The sequence below is a fragment of the Cyprinus carpio genome, chromosome B6 (genome assembly GCF_018340385.1).
Source record: "Cyprinus carpio isolate SPL01 chromosome B6, ASM1834038v1, whole genome shotgun sequence".
NCBI lineage: Eukaryota > Metazoa > Chordata > Actinopteri > Cypriniformes > Cyprinidae > Cyprinus > Cyprinus carpio.
The window spans coordinates 2,174,275-2,187,158 of NC_056602.1; the positions used below are offsets into that span (position 1 = coordinate 2,174,275).

At 34.4% G+C, this 12,884-nt stretch overlaps 1 protein-coding gene and 1 long non-coding RNA gene across 5 annotated transcripts in view; both read left to right on the top strand.

Annotated features, from left to right (window-relative positions):
* LOC109056731 (E3 ubiquitin-protein ligase TRIM39-like) overlaps nucleotides 1-12,884 on the top strand; it is an 820,810-nt gene that overhangs the window by 557,492 nt on the left and 250,434 nt on the right. The window lies entirely within an intron of this gene.
* Nucleotides 1,450-3,401, top strand: LOC122137624. The gene is made up of 3 exons (XR_006154974.1): nucleotides 1,450-1,721; nucleotides 1,982-2,177; nucleotides 3,284-3,401. It is a non-coding gene; the product is annotated as an uncharacterized LOC122137624 (long non-coding RNA).

The window sequence follows — 12,884 nt, forward strand, 5'->3', positions numbered from 1 at the left end:
CCTCCTCACGACCACTCACTCCTCTGCGACCTCCCCGGGTTCCCACGAAAAAATGACCAGGCGGGTTCCCTCAAACTCCATCCTTCTCTCCCGCTCGATGGCTGGGGGAGAAACCCCCCAAAAAACATACCGCTGGATCTAGGCATGACGGAAGTCCTTCTGTCACGACACGCACACAGACAGGTAGATCCAAAAAGCAGTGTGTTTATTGGGGTGATCCAAAATCAGAAAACATCCAGGCAAAGGTCAAAATCCAGGTAATCCGTCCAAAACAAGAAACATAGACAACATCCAGGAAACACGAGAAACCAGGGAACCAGGAAAAACACAGGGGTGACATTCAACAAGGACTCCGTGACAATGACAGAACAACCGGGGTATTTATACACAGAGAAATGACCATGCTAACGGGGAATTGGCTGAGTGCAATGATTAGTACCCACGGACAGCTGAGTGCAATGAGCAGTGATGAAACAGACAAGACTATGGGAAATGCAGTTCTAAGGTGGGGTAACGATAAAGTTAAAAAATACAACAATTTTCCAACAAAACAAAAAAAATGACATATCAAATGTTTAAACGCCTGAAGCTAAAAAATCATAATTTGTGTTCTACTGAAGAAACAAAGTCACCTACATCTTGGATGCCTGGGGGTAAGCAGATTAACATCAAGTTTTCATTTTTGGGTGAACTATCACTTTACCTAGATACTGTGTATTAACTAGATCCAAAAATGATGATTAATTCATGTTAGTGCTTTAGCTCCACATTTGTGCTTTTAAACTCCCAAAGTGCATAGTCCCATTCAGTAACCATGAATTTGTCATTTATTTGTAATACTTTATAATAGGGTCTCATTTGTTAACATTAGTTCATACCTTAAAGGAATAGATCACCTGAAAATGTGCTCACCCTCAGGCCATCTAAGATGTAGATGAGTTTGTTTCTACATCAGATTTGGAGAAAATACATCACTTGCTCAGCAATGGATGCTCTGCAGTGAATGGGTGCCGTCAGAATGAGAGTCCAAACAGCTGATACAAACATCACAATAATCCACACCACTCCAGTTCATCAGTTAACATCCTGCGAAGTGAAAAGCTGTGTGTTTGTAGGAAACAAATCCATTTTAACTCCAAACCATTGCTTCTGTCTAAAATATGAGTCCATAATTCATAATAATTGATTGGATATTGCTCTATTCAGTAGAAAAGTCATCTGGTCTGAATCAGGAGAGAAATATGCACAGTTCAAGCACCGTTTACAAGCCAAAACAGTTCTAAAAAATATGTGGATTTTGAGATATGAGACAACAGGAGATTGAACTTTTCACTGGAGGAATCGCTGCATTATTGAACTGTGAACTGTCGATAATGTTAACAAATGGAGCTTTACTTTAAAGTGTTATCATTTTATGTAAACTAGGGGATGAGTGAAAAACAGTTTCTGTGCTTATCATCATTGAAGCACAGCTGTCTTTATAAAAGAGGTCTGGTGGAGTCAGCAGTAGATTGGAGTCTTCTGGAAACATAAATATACCATAAATCCAGCTCTTTTGATTCTTGTGTATAATGAATTATTGTTTATATTGTTCACAGATCCAAAAGTGGTGTGATGCAGAGGAGCAGTCATGGCAGAAAGACAAAGATGACACAGAGAAAACTCTGCTGAAAATAGAGCAGGGACTAAAAGATGTTCAGTCTGTTCTTATACGAGCAAAGGTAACAAATCCTTCAGACATTTACTCAAATACAGACTAGATGAGTGGGCCATAAGATGAATGCCTGAATCTTACCAGGCTAGTTAGATTGTGGATAATAGATTTATGTGAACTGCTGAGTTTGAATGAATTAAAAATAACAGAAGATGATGAAAATGGTACGAGAATGTGCAGTCTTAAATAATGATGAGTAATGAAGATTTATGAAATTTCAGACGTCTTTGAGGTATTGCATAATGTGTGCATGTCATTTTTGTCTAGGAGAAAAAAGAAAAAGCAATGTTGTTGATAAAGGGAAGTGGAGAGGAAAAGCAAAGGAACACATTACCCTGAAACTGAGGCTTTTGCTTGTAACGCCACCACTTTCAAAACCAACATGACCGGGTTTCTCTTGAAAGCTGAGGAGCGTAAATCTGAGCTGGAGACATCTGTCGATCTCTATCGCTTCTGTGAAGAGGTTCGTCAACAAACACGGACAATTAACTGCCCTAATCAAGTCATCGTGAAACATTTGCTACGTTCTCTCTAGGCCTTTAAAAATATGAAAAATCTTAAAATTAATGGAATTTGTAGTTAATGAACACATTTTAAAATGTGCAGAGCAATAATATGTAGTTGGTATAATATTGCTCTTGGGTAAAAACTAAAACTTGCTGATTTTTTGATTCGCATATTAAGTATTTTCAATGAATCAGTCATAATTTTTCACGTAATTATCACAAACAACTGGAAAGCCAATTGGAAAGGTCATTACAAATTATTAGTCAACAATTATGATGTGGGAACCCTGGGACAACAAAAAAGAGTGTATTAAGAAAGTACATTGGATCAATTTTATTTTCATGTTGACTTTATATAGTTAAGTAATACTTTAATCAATCAAAAAAAAAAAAAAAAAATAATGCCATCACAGCTTACATTATTTACATTTGTGAATGACAAAATCATAATCTGAAGATACAGAGCTGACATGACATCATACCAACTTCTCATCTGTTATCAATAATCCTAATCCTTTGTTTTGCATCCACTAGATTTAAGACAAACAGAATCAAACCAAAATCAAAAATGTAATATTTATTATATATTTAAGTTTAAATAAAATAATCATTACCACATAATTATTGAATATAGTCAAAATAAATTCCATTACAAATAAGTTAATATACACTATTGCAAAAAGTTTGGAACAATAACAATAAATTTGTTAAATAGTCTTTCCATTTAAAATAACTGTTTTCTATTTGAATATATTATAAATGTAATTAATTCCTGTGATGCAAAGCGGAATTAATGGCAACTGAAAATTCAGCTCTGATCACAAGAATAAATAAAATTTTCTAATATATTCAAATAGAAAACCCTTATTTTAAATTGTAATAATTTTTCACAATATTACTGATTTTACTGTATTTTTAATCAAATAAATGCAGCTTTAATGAGCAAAAGAGGCTTCTTTTAAAAACATAAAAAATCATAAGAAACTAATATAATAATATTATTTTTAATGCATAACACACAGACACTATTTAATGGCGTGAAATGATCTTCTCTGTTTTCCAGGCCTCATCTCTTGTCAAAGAGTGTATGGAGTATTTAGAACACATCCAGAGCACAAACTCTCCCGTGTGTGTCAGCTTGAGCACACTGAAGGCTTTGAGGAGCGTTTCAAAGACTTCTCTCGCCCCAGCACTTTCAGGACAAGAGCTCGGCGCTGCTGGAGAGGCACCCGGATGGGATATGGATGTGGAATGCGGTCTGGGCTCAGTGCCGAGACATCAGACAGCGGCTCACCGAGATACTGCAGGCCTCATATAGAAATCAAACACCTCTGGGATCACCAAAAAAGGACAGCGTGGCCTGCTTGAAAGGGCCAACCCTGAGCGGAATCACAACAAGCCTTGGAGAAAATGAAGGCGACCCCCAAATAAACCCTGCTGGCGGTCGTACTGAGACTCGAAATGGTCTTGTTAATGAGACAGTGACGCATTTCCACCTTCACTGTGAGCCTGTGACGAAAGAAACATCACTGTCTTCAAACTCTCTGACCCAGTAATGACCCAAAGCACGCACAAAGAACTGCATCTTCAGCAGTCATTCAAACCAAAAGAGGAAGGAGGAGGTCAACATTTCCACCAAAGCAGAAGCAAAGTTTCCACATCACACAATGGACCGACGATGCAATTAAGGAAGTGTCTTCGCATATACTCTCACAGTGACAGTGATCTGAGAAAGTCAGGACGGGTCAATGAGGTCAACCACTCGCCACATTATACAGCCCTGGTCCGCTCTCGAAGCGAAGGCTCTTGTCTGCCAGTCGCCAACTATCATGTTTCTGTTTGCAAAACTGCAGTCAAACACAAAGTCCGGATATGTGCAGCTTCCGGTCAAGAGAGCAACTCAAGCAGAGCATCATGGGATGGACAGAGCTCTAAACTGTCTCACCAGGACAGCTTCCTGTTCTAGCACTTCTGGACTGAGCCAATGCGACGTCAATGAGAAGTTCAGCAGTGACACCAAATCTGACGAGCAGAGCTTGATTTCACCAGATCTTCCAGTCCAAACACAGGACGAGTCTGTCTGCAGGTCTGACCCCATGCTGGATCACAGCAGCACTGTACTGTAAGTCAAATCACTTGTCATGTGACAGTGTTTTCGTGAGAGTGATGAAGAATCGTGAAGTGAAGATACAGTACAGAGACATGTCCAACTATTAATAATCTGATCTTTTGGTTTGCACAATCACATGCACAAATGAAAGGAAAAGCAGATGAAGAACCTTTAATTTTTATCCAAAATGTAGGTTTCCATTTCAAAATATAGTAATAATAGCAAATAATTATTTTATGTAGTATTACTATTATTAAAATAAAACAATTTTATTATTATAATAAAATATTAAATAGCTTATCCAAAATTTGTTTTCCATTGTAAATGGAAAAAAAAAAAAAATTATCACATGATTATTTAATGTAGTTTAAAAATTTGTTACAATAAATTATGATAAATAATATTTAATTAAATATTTTAATTAAAAATTATCCAAAGATTTAGTTATGTAAAAATATAATGTTACATTAAAAACAATCTTTAATAAAATTGCTTTCATATTATATTATCCAGTAACATATTTTCATTGCAAATTCAAAATAAAATAATCATTACTACATGATATTTAATAAAATGAAATAATTGTAATGTTGCATTATAATTGTAATATTATAATAAAATATATATTTAATGCCATTTTAATATGATATTATTCAAAATATAGTTTCCATTATGAATTCAGTTTAAATATTACGATAAAAACAATATTTATTAAAATCGTTTTATTATAATATTATTTCCATCACAAAACTATATATGTGATGTACTGTATACCATTACCGTAATGACATACATAATGACAAAATCATACTTGCCCACCTCGTTTATTGCATAAAAACATTTACATGCTTTATTACATCAGTTCCGTTTTTTCACTAGAAACCATATTTTAGTATATTTGACATATGCTTCTGGGTAAATGTGATGATTCCTTCATGTTAAGTCATATTTCAGGGCAGGAAAGGTCTTAAACTGAATTATACAGTGTGTGTTTTCAGATAACTGAAATGTTTACCATAGATCTTAGTAATTGTTCATAATGTCAGTGTTGTAGAAGAGAACAGGGATCATGTCAGACAGCAGCAATGTCTCTGTTGGTCTCCTGACAGTAAACTCCAGCGCATCATGGAGGAGCTGCTTCAGACGGAGAGAGAGTATGTGAGAGCGCTGGGGTACGTGGTGGAGAACTACATGCCGGAGCTGGAGCGTCCCGATGTGCCTCAGGACCTGCGGGGACAGAGAGGAAGCATCTTTGGGAACCTGGAGAAGCTGCGAGACTTTCACCAGCATCACTTCCTTCAGGAGCTGGAGCTGTGTCTGAAGGAGCCCTTCTGCGTCGGACGCTGCTTCCTGAAACACGTGAGCGCTCCGAGCAGGACACACTCGCAGTTTCCAGTTAAAACCGAGAAGAGTTTTACAGCCTGATACCAGAGAACCTCTTAAAGCGCCACAATTTTATTTTATTTTATAGGAACACATTAATGCAGCTTTACAGAACTTAGAAAATTAATACACTTATAATGAAAAGAGCCATGCAACGCAAAAAGCAAAAGCAGGTCACATTTCACCCCCACAATTATAAGACGATTATATTTTTGCATTAAGAAAATTAAGCCTAGATATTTGTCATTTTTAGGATATCATAATTTTACAAAAATTTCAATACATTTAAACTAAACTAATTCCAAAAATCTAAATCACATAAAAGCCAATCTAATTCAAAAAATCCAAATATCATAACTTTAATGCAAAAAATATATATTTATTATTTAAATTGCAAGGTACTTATATGAGATTGTAGTGTTTTTATATGTGTGCTGCTATGAATAAAAAAACAACAGTATCTAATATAATGCATATTAGAGAGAGAATATATATATATTATATATATATATATATATATATATATATATATATATATATATATATATATATATATATTTAAATTGGTATGTATTTACACATAATTTTAGATTTTTTTTATATTTGTAATACTAAAAAAAAAAAAAACTGCATCCAGCATTTGGAATAATGAATATTGCTTACGAACAAACATATAAATGTAAAAATGTGAGGAGAAAATATATATATCTTGTTTTGATGACTGTGTCACACTCATGTAGTAAGATATACTTTAAATACCTTCACAGAAAGATACAAATGCATATGCAAATAAATAAATAAATAAAAAAGGCCCACTTGTCTGAACCAGTGATTCTAACATTGTGTGTCTTAAATTCAGAAAGAAAACTTTGGCCTGTACGCATTATACAGCAAAAACAAGCCTCGCTCTGAAAGACTGCTCATCGATCACGGGAGAGAGTTCTTTAAGGTGAGATCTTCCTCCATCAGTCATCCAAATGTCATATTTTAAGGTAATTTCATTAATATTCAGTAAAATTTGAATGTATAAACAGATGTACGATGCACAAGTTTAGATATATAAAAACAACACAAATAAAGGTAAACTAATTAAATTAAAAATTATATATGCAACATATACAAATAAATATTAGATAAACAAAAAAATAATAATGTTGCCTTAAAGTACTAAAATCACTAAAGCTAAAATTAATTTAGCTTCATAAATTAAAGCCAAACAGAAATATTTTTAAATCAACAAAAATTACAAAAACTTTGCCAGAGAAAGCCATTTTTAATGACAAATGTATGAAATCCCATTCATAACATCTAATTTTTTACAAATACAGTGAAATCAATCTATGAATTCAATGTTCTTTGATCCTCAACAAAAGCATTTGTACATTTGTATGGAAAGTATTACATACATAAATGATCTCCTTTCTGTTAAAGCTTGCAAAATAATAGGGAAAAAATTCTCCTCAGAAAAGGAGATTATGAAATAGGTTATATGGTAATGCAATATTTCACACATCTGACAAAAAGTAAAGTATTGGGCAAACACACACTGGAACAGGACGCGTTGGGAAATGTTGAGGTCATTCTCTTGGAAATCCGCAGGATTTAGGATAAATTTTTTTATTCGGCAGAAGTTTGATTCTTCTTGAAATGAGTGGCATGATGATTTGCCTCTAAATACCTGTCAGAATAAATCAGCTCTGTCATACACCGAGAGCACTTTTCCAGACGGGACAGATGTTATTAATAAACAAACAAACAAGATGATACATAAAATTTCCTCTTTAGACAATTATTGACGAGTTGACAGTCTTTGCATTCAGCATCTAATGAATCAGTTTAGAGTGTTTTACACTTCTTATGCTGTGCTTGTTTATTAATTTTAGTTCTATCATGTGAATTGCAGCAGAAGCAACAGCTGCTGGGTGATAAGATGGATCTGTCCTCGTATCTGCTGAAGCCCGTGCAGCGCATCAGTAAATACGGGCTGCTGCTGCAGGACATGCTGCGTGAGTGTGAGACCGGAGCGCATGCAGGACACGAGCGGCTCGAGATACAGACCGCGCTGAACATCATCCAGTTCCAGCTCCGCCACGGCAACGACCTGCTCACCATGGACGACATTCAGGACTGTGATGTGAGTGTCAGCGCTAAACGAAACTATTAACATTTTGGGTGCTTAAAAATAAAGCTGAAATAAAGGAAAATATAAATATTAGTTCTTAAACATTTCTTTGGCAACTAAGCAGTAAAAAATTAAAAGTTCTAAAATTGCTAATTTTAAAATACTAAACTAATTAAAAAAAAAAAAACATTTAACAATTTGTTTTTTAATCTGACTCATGCATTTAAGAAACAAACAAGATCTTACATAAAATATTCTCTTTGGATTATTTATACATGAGACTATTATTCTTTACATTCCTGAAGAATCAGTTTATAGTTTTCTTGAGTGTAATACTTCTGATGCTTTTCCTTTAAATGAGTTTAATAACTCTAGTTAAATAATCTAAATGACTATTTTTAGTATATCCAAACTATTGTTTTTGGTAATTCTAGTAATATAATCTATGAACTACATAATTGTCTGTAGTTAAATTTAAGCCGAAATAAATTAAAATATAAATATTGGATAAAACAATAATTAAACTCAAATACTAGAAATGTTGCCTTGGCAACCAACTAAAATAAATATGTTGAAGTACTAAATTACTAATTTTAAAATATTAATTAATTAACTAATTTATTAATAAAATAAACTGAGCTTTATTAAATAGAGATAATTAAAAATAATAGTTAAAAAGGATTATTAAAACAAGCTAAAATTTAAATCAAATATTAATAAATACTATAACAGAATATTCATAATATTAAAATGACACTGGAGTGATAGAGAGATGAGATTGCAACATCTCAGAAAACCCCAATTCCATTTTAGTTTACAGAACTAGGCAAATTTCTTCTTCAACCCTGTTTATTTAGAAAAGCGTGTCATGGCAAGCGTCATTATTGCACATACTGAGGGGTCAGTGATTTGAGATGATGCATTTAACTTCAGAATGTAAAGTGCTGCAAAGAGGAGCATGATTTTCACCTGGTGAATGATCATGAGATACATATCTAGAAAACAGAAAGTAGCACAGATTTAAGGGTTAATTATTTTGGCCAGTAAAACAAAAACATCCTAGCAACTGCATAGCAACAGTAAAATCCACTAAAGAGAATCACCATTATTTCTTCAGACAATGTTGTGTTTACTTAAGTTTGTACTTGTTTTGCATTGGTGAACGACGCTATTAAGGACGCTAAAGCAGAGCATGATGGGGGTGGGGTGGGTCATAACTCACACTTTTGGTTGATTTTCGTTGCCTTTATATTTTGAAGTGTCTCGTTGTTCGTTTATGTCTATCATAGTTTTGGTAATTATTGTAGAAGTATTTTTTGTTTTTATTCCGTTATGATACGTGTTTTCCTAGTTTTGTTTATTTAAATAAATGTTCTAGCATTTTCATTTAGGTCTCACGTGTCCTTCTTTATGTTATGCAACCTTTTTCTCTACCAGTTCTAAAGAGGGGTTCATAACAGTACTGCTTACCTGCTTGCTTATAAATCTATCATATGTGTTGTTTTGCATAATAAGGCAAAACATAGTTATCTGCAAACTAAATGGTGACTGAAATAAAGATATTTTTTTATAGAACAGGATGGTCAGGCGGTGAGATGTAGGTGAGCTTTGCCCACTTCACACACCATCTGTAATTAAAAAAAAGATAAATACCATCATATTTCATGCATTTATTTTCAGACAGCAAGCTTTTAAAAAGAACAGTGAACTAACTCGTTCACACATCCCTCCACCTGTGTGCTGAGACAGTCGAGTTACTGTACTCTTATGTAATGGTAACTCTGAAACCTTGCTCTTGATCATCTGTGACACATTCACTGTGGTTCTTCAGATCACTCTTGGTTCTGTCCTCCTCCTCTCGGTGAAAATGATTTGTGTCTCAGCTTCCCTCCGCGTCCCACTGTCTGTCTGCACATCAATCTCCGCCTGAAAACCCAACATGAGAGCTGATGATGGATGTGTTTAAAGAACTGTGCATATTAAGAAAATGTTATACTCTACCAGTCAAAAGTCTGGAATAGTTCAGTTTTTTTTTACGTTCTTGAATGAAGTCTCTTCTGCTCAACAAGGCTGCATTTATTTGAACAACAACAACAACAACAAAAAAAAATAGTGAAAGCAATATTGTTTTAAAATATCATTACAGTTTAAAATAACTGTTTGTTTATTGCTATGATCAAAGCTGAATTTTACTCCAGTCTTCAGTGTCACATGATCTCCAGAAATCATTCAAATATGCTGATTTGCTGCTCAAGAAACATTTCTGATTATTATCAATGTTGAAAACAGTTGTGTTGCACAATATTTTTGTAGAAATTGAGACATGTTTTATTTTTTCATTTTTTGATAAATAGAAAGTTCAAAAGAAAAGCATTTGTTTGAAATAAAAATCTTCATTATAAATGTCTTTACTGTCACTTTTGATCAATTTAATGATTCAGTAATTAATAAAGAATTTTTTTTCTAACTTATACCCCAAACTTATGAATTGTAGTGTGTCACCAATTCCACAAAAATATTCGACAGCACAACTGTTTTCAACATTGATAATAATCTGAAATGTTTCTTGAGCAGCAAATCAGCATATTAGAATGATTTCTGAGTAATGATGCTGAAAATACAGCTTTGATCAAAGGAATAAATTACATGTTAATATTTATTCACATAGAAAATAGTTATTTTAAACTTTTATAATATTTCACAGTATTACTGTTTTCATTATAGTTTTGATCAAATAAATGCAGCCTTTTCCTTAAAAAACGTAAAAAAAAAAAAAAGTAATTATTCGAAACTTTTGACCAGTAGTATACAGTAGATATAAAAGGTTTTGAAGGTGAATGCAAGTCTCTCTTTACTAACTTTATGACGTTTTGATTGTTGTTAAAAGACACTGGAAAAAGAATTTGAATGCAAAAGCAGTTGATTAATATAAAAGCATCTGCCAAATGCATTCATGTTATTTTGTTCATGTGTGTGCAGGTGAATCTGAAGGAACAGGGCCAGCTGATCCGTCAGGACGAGTTCCTGTTGACCTTCAGGAAGAAGAAATGCTACCGTCACATCTTTCTCTTCCAAGATCTCATACTCTTCAGCAAGACGCGCAGAACAGACGTCGGGAATGATACATACATCTACAAACAATCCTTCAAGGTAAACCACTACATGATGACGAATCAGTGGACAGCTCAAAATAGAGATGACTTTCTGTTTCACTTTTGCTTTCTGTGCTCTCGCAGACTTCAGACATCGGTATGACCCATAATTCCGGTGACAGCGGGCTGTGTTTTGAGATCTGGTTTCGAAGGAGGAAGTCTCAGGACACGTATGTCGTTCAAGCACCAAGTCGAGAAGTGAAGGAGAACTGGACCAGAGACCTGGAGAGGATCCTGTGGGAACAAGCCGTCCTCAACCGAGGTATTCAGTTCGCTTTTGTCTTGATAAACACGAATTATGATTATGGTGGGAATTAAATTCAGGAGCATTTAGAGCTAATCTAGTTTCTTGCTCTAGGTTTTATTTCGATTCAGGTTATTGTATTACTTAAAGGGATAGTTCACCCAAAATGAAAATCTGTCAATCTGTACTCACCCTCAAGTTGTAACACTTTAGAATATGGAAACACTATGTTGCATGCATTTTAATAGCATATCAGTACTTATAAAGCACATATTAATGCCTTATTCTGCATGACCATAATTTAGATCCCTTAACTCTACCCTATACCTACAACTACTGTACTTGACAACAACTATTTTTATTAGTATTATATTATTTTTAACAACTACAACAACTACTTTGGTATCAATAAGCAGTAATTTGGAGTGTATTTTAGGGGAAAACGCTTAGTTAATAGTGAATATTTTGAAGAATAATTTTTGAAGTCTCCATTGACCAAAAATTAGTCATAAGTAGCATAGGTATATTTGTAGCAATAGCCAACAATACATTGTATGGGTCAAAATTTTTTTCTTTTATGGAAAAAATCATTAGGATATTATGTAAAGATCATGTTCCATGAAGATATTTTGTAAATTTCCTACAGTAAATATATCAAAACTTAATTTTTGATTAGTAATAACAGATTGCTAAGAACTTCATTTGGACAACTTTAAAGGCGATTTTCTCAGTATTTAGATTTTTTTGCACCCTCAGATTCCAGATTTTCAAATAGTTGTATCTCAGCCAATGTTGTCCTATCCTAACTAGCTTATTTATTCAGCTTTTCAAAAAATGTACCCTTATCACTGTTTTTGTGGTCCAGGGTCACATATATTATTAATAGCCCCAGCTTGTTTGTTCTCTGATCTCCACGCAGAGATCCGTATCCAGGAGAGGGTGTTCATGGGAATCGGTCATAAACCCTTCATGGATATCCAGCCCAGTGAGATGGCCATCAATGACCGAGCCATCAACTGCTCTCCCACAGGACGAGGTGAAGCACCTGTCATGGTTAAACGTTGTGTAGCCTGAGATATTGATCTTATTTAACTCTATATGATATCGTAGGTGGGATTCCTGTCCTCCGGTTGAATTCTGTCGGCTCGGCCAGCTGTACGTCATCCTCTGGAAGCCATTCGTCCTCCTCCTCTGGGTGGGGATCCACATCCCCTGTGGGTCATCTGAGTGGAGGAGATGTGGTCCGGTACATCCACGGGACCTCAGGGATCGAGGAGGAAGATGATTTAGACCAGGAGAGCGGAAACCAGAGTACACTGGGTATGTCCTTTTTCACAATGACATCCTATTTTGGACGTTGTCTACACAAAATAACACATGCAATGACTAATTGGAAATTTGTGATCAATTAAAGTGCCATTTAAAATGTACCTTATTTCTTAATACATATTTCTGGTCTTATTTTGAATGCTTCATCAGGTCATGTTTTTTCTATATCTAATAAATAGTTTTCTGATAATTTGCTTTTTTAAAACCATCTTGTTATTTAGCCTATCCACATGCACTGCAGTTCAACACCCAGGTGCATATATTGAGGTATATATATATATATATATACAGTATATGCAATATATGTTACTAATAGGATGTTTT